Source organism: Tupaia chinensis, unplaced genomic scaffold, assembly GCF_000334495.1.
Source record: "Tupaia chinensis unplaced genomic scaffold, TupChi_1.0 Scaffold000104_1, whole genome shotgun sequence".
Lineage (NCBI taxonomy): Eukaryota > Metazoa > Chordata > Mammalia > Scandentia > Tupaiidae > Tupaia > Tupaia belangeri.
Genome location: NW_006159568.1, coordinates 1,665,238 through 1,673,157, shown reverse-complemented (window position 1 = coordinate 1,673,157; position 7,920 = coordinate 1,665,238).

Genomic DNA, 7,920 nt, shown 5'->3' with positions numbered 1-7,920 from the left:
ACAGCCGCAGCCACTGGATACAGGCTGATAAAGGGGAAGGTGGCATAACTTTGGGAGTGGGCTAGTTCCCCAATGGGACCACCAACTGGTTTTGTCTTGCCTGGGACTGTCCCAGTTTTAAAACTGAAAGTCCTACAACCTGGGAAGCTCCTCTGTCCAGACAAACCAGGGTAGTTGGTCCCCCACTGAGCAGGGTGCTGGAAATACTGGAATTTATGGAGTTTAGGAGCTGGGGATGATACAGGATGGCCTGGAAGTCAGGAAATAGGACTGGAGGCTTATGAAGGAGGCCAGGGACCTTAAGGGGGTACCACCTGCTCCCTGTGCCTGACTAGGGCTTCGCTTCCACAGGAGCTACAGAGACATTGTCCAGAGACTGCAGAACTGAACATTCCTGTGCTTTTCATTTTTGCCACAGCCACATAGTTTCTGCTTTAAGAATAGCTCCTAAGTAAACATGTCTTAAAAGGAAGGAAGCAATCTTTATCCCACATGGACAAAAACAGAGAAACCACATATACCACCACTGAGTAGGTACTGATTCTAACTGAACCTCGGGCTGCTCCTTCACCACCACCCTGGGAGATGAGCTGGCTAGAGAGGTCTTAGAGGTGTGTCCCCCCTACCCCCCAACGGAGCCCATCTCCTTAAGCTGCTCAGAGGATGGGACTTGAAAGGGACACAGCTTTGCTGAAGTCTGTGTTCCTTTTCTACCTAAAAATCATCTTTCTCCTCTCCGTTGGAAAATGCGGTGATAAAGGAATGAGACCGTAGGTTCTCGCAGTGTTCTTAAGGGTTCATAGCAGCTGTGCATGTAAATACCAAGAGGTCGTTTGGGTGGCATTTTCCTGAGAGGTCATGCATCAGCTCAGAGGAATGGTACAGTTGAAATGCTCCCTGAGGACTCAGCTGATCTGATCTCTGACCCTATCCCCTTTCTTTCTGCCCTCCTTCCTTTCCTTCCTTCTTTCCCTCCCCATCTCCTCCTTCTTTTATTTTTTCCCAACAGAGGTAGAAATTTCAGCCTACAGAGCAGGAGTCCCCAGCCCCCAGGCCAAGGACCGGTCAGTCCTCCAGGCTGTGCAGCAGAGGGTTGACAGTGGGTGAGCGAGCAAGGCCTCATCTGGGTTTGCAGCCACTCCCCATCATGAGCATTGCTGCCTGGGCTCTGCCCCCTGTCGGTCAGCAGCAGTATTAGATTCCCATGGGAGTTCCAACCCTATTGCTGGGTGATCTTTCCATTGTACATTGCAATGCGGTAGTGGTAGAAATGGGGTGCATGGTGGATAGGGTGCATGTGGGGCATCCCAGGATCAATCCCCCCAATACCCATTCATGGAGGGATTGTCTTTCACAAGGCTAGTCCCTGGTGCTAGAAAGATTGGGACCTGCTACCATAGAGAGCCAGGACTTATCCAGGGTCACGTAGCCAAAGCTGGGACCAGCCCCGGCACCCCGGCTCGGTCATCACACCTAGTTGGTTGCTTTTCCTGCTCCTTCCCCACTTTACCTTCGGAGACGATTTTGCTTCTTGATTTCTGACTTCTTGTCAGCTGTGATTAATGAGGAAGGCTCCTGCATACATGATTTTCAGCTGTACCCAGTTTACGACAAACAGATTAGACCATTTAAGTCAGAATAATGCCATTTAGCAAAGCCGGATTTAGAGCTGGCAGAAATTAAGAAGATTAATTTAAAGGTAAAAAAAGAGTGACAATCATAGATTAACACCTGAAAAATCTCACTGCCTGTACACATTCCTAATTGAGAAGTATGTGGAAGATTCCATCCGTGAAATTCAATTATCATGCAAGCCAGAGAAAGCAGCTTCCCTGGGGAAGAAACCAGGCAGCCCAAATCAAAACGGCCCCACCTGTCTGTTTTCGTGTCAAAAGAGTGAGAAAAACCTGCCTGGGTGACGATGAAATATGGACGGTGTGCATCAACTTAATGAAAATTTCCAGGGGTCCCTTCCGATAATGGGATTATTTCCTGAGCTCCTCCATCAGAGGTCAGCCCAGAAAAACCTCTGCGGCTCCATAAAGTCGCAGAATACCGAGGGCAGAGGGCTGCAGCACCCCCTTCCTGACACCTTCTTCCTCCATCTTCAAGGCAGACGGGATTGGATGGGGCTCATAGACAAAAGGAGCTCAGGCCCTGCACCCCTTCTACTGATGAGGGGCTTCTTAACCTGAGCAATCAGCAGAAACATCTCGACAACAACATTAATGATTACAAATGAGCCGGTGGTAATTGGCCCGCCTTTTAACTGTAGGGAGGAGTGCCGGGTGGGGCAATCCTTCAGCACTTGGGTTGTCTTTCCGATTCCTCTGAGATGCGCACTGCCGCTCCTGGTCTGGAGAACAACTGGATGGAGAGCTCCTTTTGGGTTACCTGCCCTGGCTGGTCCTGGGGGTAAATGACACCCCTCTCCCAAGGCGTTTAAGGCAGAAAGGCTTATTCCCTTTGTGGGCATTAGAAGCTTATGATTTGCAAAGTGCTTCACATTCATCAACTCGGAAAATCCAACTCAGAAACCCTGAGATAATGTTTCTCATTATACAGATGAAGAGGCTGAGGTTAAGTGATTGGCCTCATCTATTTGAAAGATCATCGCTGGATTCCGGTCTAACGTGCCTTTGGTGCTGTGCTGGTCCATGTAGGGATGCAGACTGGGTCTTTCAGGAGCTCTTGTCCTGGTGGGGAAGGTTAGACACAGACTGATGTGATCATCGTTGAAGGTCAAATGTGAGAAGGTCATTAGAGTGGGGTGCTTAGAGAGAGGTCGAAGATGCGAGAGACGGCAAGATGAAAAAAACTTCCCCGAAGGCTGGGGGTCACGTTTGCCTGGATCACCGGGGCAGCTTCAATGCGTGGCATATAGCAGGTTACAAAAATAGCTTGAATAAAATGTTGACTATGTTGAATACTATATCGAATAAATGAATAAATGATGGTGATGCCTCTTGAAGGATAAAGAATCGGGAGAGTTAGAGGACAGCAAGAAAATTAGGGATTATTGACCAGGATAACAGGGCATGCAAATTGTAGGGTCCCAATATTGCAGTAACGGGTTTGCTGAGTCTGTGCTGAGTGAATGCAAGTTCTGGTTGATGTTAACAATGTGGTTTTCCTAATCCAGCAAATCTCTGCTGCATTGTGTCATGGAGGGTGACAGGTCTCTTCTTCCATCCCCCTCTTCTCAAAGGCACTGAGAGCTTTGCTTTACAGACCATCTGTGCCTCTTCCAGCAACTTAGAGGCTTCAAATTATTGATAGTTTCTCTAAGAATGATTTTTGAATTCCAGGGGCTACTCCAAAATTGGGGCAGGACCAAGGGGAGAGAAGAAAATCTCAGGGGGAGGGAAAAGGTTTGTGTTTAGTTAGTGACTTGTGTAGTTTTTGGTGTACCCGATGCAAATTCATGAAGGTGGCTCTTTATGTTAATTGTGTGTGGTTTTTCTTCAGGTGTATTTGCATCTTCAAGGAACACTGTATAGCCCAATCTGGGAGGGAGGGGCTAGCATCAGGACAGACTCTGGCAATACCCAGGAGGAGCACCCTCCACTACCTTCCCTGAGCTGGAAGGGATGCAGAATACAGTGTCATCTTCCCATCTGTGGTCTGAGACAGGCGGATTTGCCAGGCTTAGGGTCAACATGAGAGGAAAAAATGGAAACATTGAGGACAACCTGCCTGTCTCTAGTTGTAGAATTCTAACACTGGATGGGACCAGCAGATGCTGTAATGATTATATCGCTGGACTCCCATGTAGTCGACTATGGTTTGAGTCCCGACCCCGTGGCTTGAACCTCACACTGGGCGCTTGTGCATATGTGCTCAAAATCCCGTGAAGAGAATGGAAGAGAAGGGATTGCAGCGTGGCCATCCCCTCTGGGAGGTGATTTTCGATTTCTGCCTCTTTCTATCTCTCGGGTGAGCGCACATACCCTATAGCAAAAAGCTCTCTCTAAAAAAAAAGAGAGAGAATTCTAACAGTGGATTTGTCCAGTCCCAGATCAGTAGGGATTTTTTAGCTGGTTCTTCTCCATCTGTAATCCCTTTCGGAACCATTCTCTGGCTCTCTCTGGCTGCTTTGTACCTCGGGGGCCGACCCCCATGGATAGCACCCTCCAGGCTCCTTTGCCCCTGGCCATCAGGTTAGGTTAGCCCGTGGGAGGCAGCACAGAACTGAGAGTGGCAGGAGGGAGAAATCGGGGTGTTCCTTCCCTGCTCCCTTCCTGCTTTGGCCTCATTTTTCTGGCAGAGTTTGGGTCCCTCTGTGACCACGGCATGCCAGCTGGCCCCTCCACTGCAGCTTTGACTCTCATGAGCTCTCCAGGCACCGTTTCTTCCTGTTGACCCTGCAGGCTTAGCAAGGGCAGTGGCTCCCTTCGCTGCTAGTGTCTAGATCCTCCAGTATCCTCCTCACACCTCCAAGGCGGCCACTCCCTTAATCTTCACTGAATGGATGAATGTTTCCTGCCAAGATCCTGCCTGATAAGTACTGGGAATTCAGGGCTCCTGCCTGTCCCCCAGATAACCCTCCTCTCCCCATGGTCTGATTGCATGGCCTGCCTTTAGAACCCTCAGTAAGTCGATGCGGAAGTCCCAATTTCTCTAGGAGCCCATACAACGTGAGGGAATCTCTGTCCATCCCTTTCTCTCTCATTCCCCAGCCTGTTAGAATGGCCCTTCTCCTGGGCTTCTGCTCTGTACCAGGACCCTGGGCACTTCAGGGATCAGCCTGCAATGTTCCTACCTCTAGGGCCTGTTGGCTTAAGATCTCGCCCAGGGTCTGGTAGGTGGCATAGAGGTTGATGTGTTCGACTTCCATATGGCCAACCATGGTTTGAGTCCCAGACCTGGTGGTTTGCTTTCTCACTCTCTTCCTCTGCCTTACTCTGTCTCTCTCTGGTCAAATAGAAGAAGAAGAAGAAATTAATTATATTAAATAAATAATTATGTTTTAAAAATCTCATCTGGCTGCTGTTTGGGGTGTGCAGTATTTCTGTCACCCAGCAGCCTAGTCCTGGCATCTCTAGAAGTGGCAAGTGTCCTGTGTGGCTCACATGGGGACAGCTGAGAAAGCCACATTCAGTGAGGACAGAGACCTTGCCCTACGTTCAAGCTTAGCATACCCAGGTGTAGCCAGGGAGAAGGAACGGCTGATGTTTAGGGCTGGGTAGAGCTGGGCTCAGACCCTGTGTCCTTTTCTTACACACTGGCTGGCCTTGGGCAAGTCACTTCATCTCTGGGTTCTGTTCCTCGGGTGAGAGAGTCTCGTTTCTAGACTTCAAGGTCACCACGAAGGCTGCGCATGGCTGTGGACAGGAAGTTCTGGGACACAGTCGGGTCCCTGTGCCCCCACAGGCTCCTCCCCAGACCCTCGCCACACTTGAGATGCTCACGGAGATGCAGTTGCCATCTCCACCTCTGTGTCTCTGACGGGTGGCTTTATGCTACTGAACCCCAAAGACTCCTAGGGTAAGCTGGACTCAAACCCCCAATTTCCCTTCACAGGAAAAGTAGTGCTCCCCAAGGTTTCTGTACATTCCCAGAGAACTTTCCCCAAGGTCGCCTTTGGTTCTGAGTTAGGTCGGGTTTCGGATCATCTTTCTATCTTAGCTGTGTTGTTTTTCCCCTTCACTACTAATGACATGTAAGATGCGACCCTTCTTACACTGTTTTCACAAAAACAGACCTCCCCCAAACAGAGAAACACTTGCACTTTGCGTGTCGCAAGCTCTGCGTGCACAGGCCCACTGCTTCTCCCCTCCCTCAGAGCTGCCCGGGGGAACTCCAGGCTTTCCCCACGGCTCAGGCTCTGCAGCCTGGCTCAGCTCTGTCTAACGGTGCCGTGGTCGCTGTCACCATCCTGAGTCTATCGCGTGTACTCGGGAGCACGACAGGGCCGTTTAGCTCACGCCCCTCTGCCCTCTGCATGCAGCGGAACCTACAGACGGCAATGCTTTCCGTCCAGGATGTACCCTGGGTGGGGGGGGCAAAGTAAGATTTGACGTGCATCCTCCCCTTCACCTGCTCTCCTGGTCAGGAGTTTAGGCAGAGGTGAAATGAGAGCTTTCATCTTCAAATCAGTCCTGAGTTCTAGTCCCAGCTCTGTCGATGGCTGACTGGGTGACCCCGAGCAGGCTGTGGTCACTCCCCCAGGCTCACTGTCCTCACTGTCAGGTGAGGCGTGGTGTCCAGCCCTGGGAACCCCCAACCCAGGGCCCTGGAGGCTGCCAGCTGGCCGCAGCTCCGACGTGCAGCCCGAGAGCTCACGCAGCGCCCTCTCACACGGAGCCTGTGCTGTCTCTTGATCACGCTTTCTCCTCACCTTGTCCTGTGTCCCTGGATGGGATCCCATCTGTCACACTGAGCCATCTGCTTCCTCTCCTGCCATCTCTGCTGCCCAACTCAGAGTAAATTAAAAAACAAAGAGGCAGGAAGCTGCTGACAGCCGCATTTGTCCTCATTTCTGGGCTGGCAGTGGGAGCCGCAGGGCTGGCTCTGTGGGTCTAAATGAAAGATTAGGGCTGGTGGGAGGGGAGCAGTCCTGAGGCTGTGACAGCCCAACCGTGGTTGACACTGCGGGTGGTGCAAACGTGGGCAGGGGCTGGGGAGGCAGGGATGTGAGCCAGGATGAGGGGCAGCACCGGACACCAGCTCCAGAGTGGGCCAACCTGGGTCCTGTCTGCCCTGCTGCCTCCTGTGAGTATGACCCTGAGCAAGTCATCCCTGTCTTCTCACCTGTGAAATGGACGAAATATTACCGACCTCGCAGGTGGTTGGGGCACTTGGGGAGAGGCATGTAGATTAATGGCAGCTGTGCAGCAGGTATTTCTGAGGGACTTAAGGGAGAAGGAAGAGGATGGGGTTGGCATGAAGCCACTTGTCCAGGAAAAGTCGTTAGGGAAGAATTTGGTGACATGGTTCTCCCCTGTGGGTCTCAGTCTCCACATCTCTAAAATGGTCATTCTGGGACTGTGGGTCAAACCCCCGGGGAAAGTATAGAAGGACAGCTGGAGGATGAGCCTGGAAGTACAGTGGTCAGAGCTGCAGGAGATCTGAGTGGGGCCCCGTGGTGGCATCCCCTGGGTGTTCTTTGGTGACTGTATTATTGTTTCCTTTTGTTTCCTGCCTTCCTTGTGAGAAAATTCTATACTTTCCCCACTCCGCTGACATTAGATTGGGTCATGTGATTTGCTTTGGTCAATGAAAAGCTAGGGAAAGTGACAGTTCTGTGAGTAGACACTTTAAGAATCACCACACATTTCTGTTACTCTTCTTTCTCTCCTATCCCGGGACCAAAGCAAGGTGTCCTTCTCTGGTCTGAGCCTGGAAATGACACTGTGGGACAGAGCCAACACTGACCCACAGCAGGTATGGGTGTGAGGCTTGGAGGTGCATGTGAATAGTTAATGCTGGCTTGGATCACTGTTGTGTTGGGGTTGTTAGCAGAAGCTGACTGGTTCAGGCCCCTGTGAGTCCAAGACAGTCCTGGCCTGCATCTGGGAAGAGGAGTGCAGTGTGCTCCTCCTGAATCTCTGCAGTCTCTGATTTTAGCCAGACTGGGTGCCCTCTCTGACCCTCTCTGGGCCACGGTCAGTTTGACTGCAAAATGATCAGCTGTGGACAAGTGCAAGTCAACAGGGAGAGCGAGGTGAAGGGCCATTCGGTTATGTCATCCGGGTCCTAGAGGACCCTCCTGGGGAGGCGGCTCTGAGGCACGCGTGAAAGCGTACGTCATCACTTTCTCTTTGTGTTCACAGCTTCAGAGCCTTCCTGCTCTGACAGATCACACCCCTGACATCGTCAGGGCCCAGGACACAGGCCACTTACCCCCAAGCCATGTCACCATAGTTACAGATGCATTCCATGGATATCGGCACAGACCCCCGGGGTACCGGGGTCTAA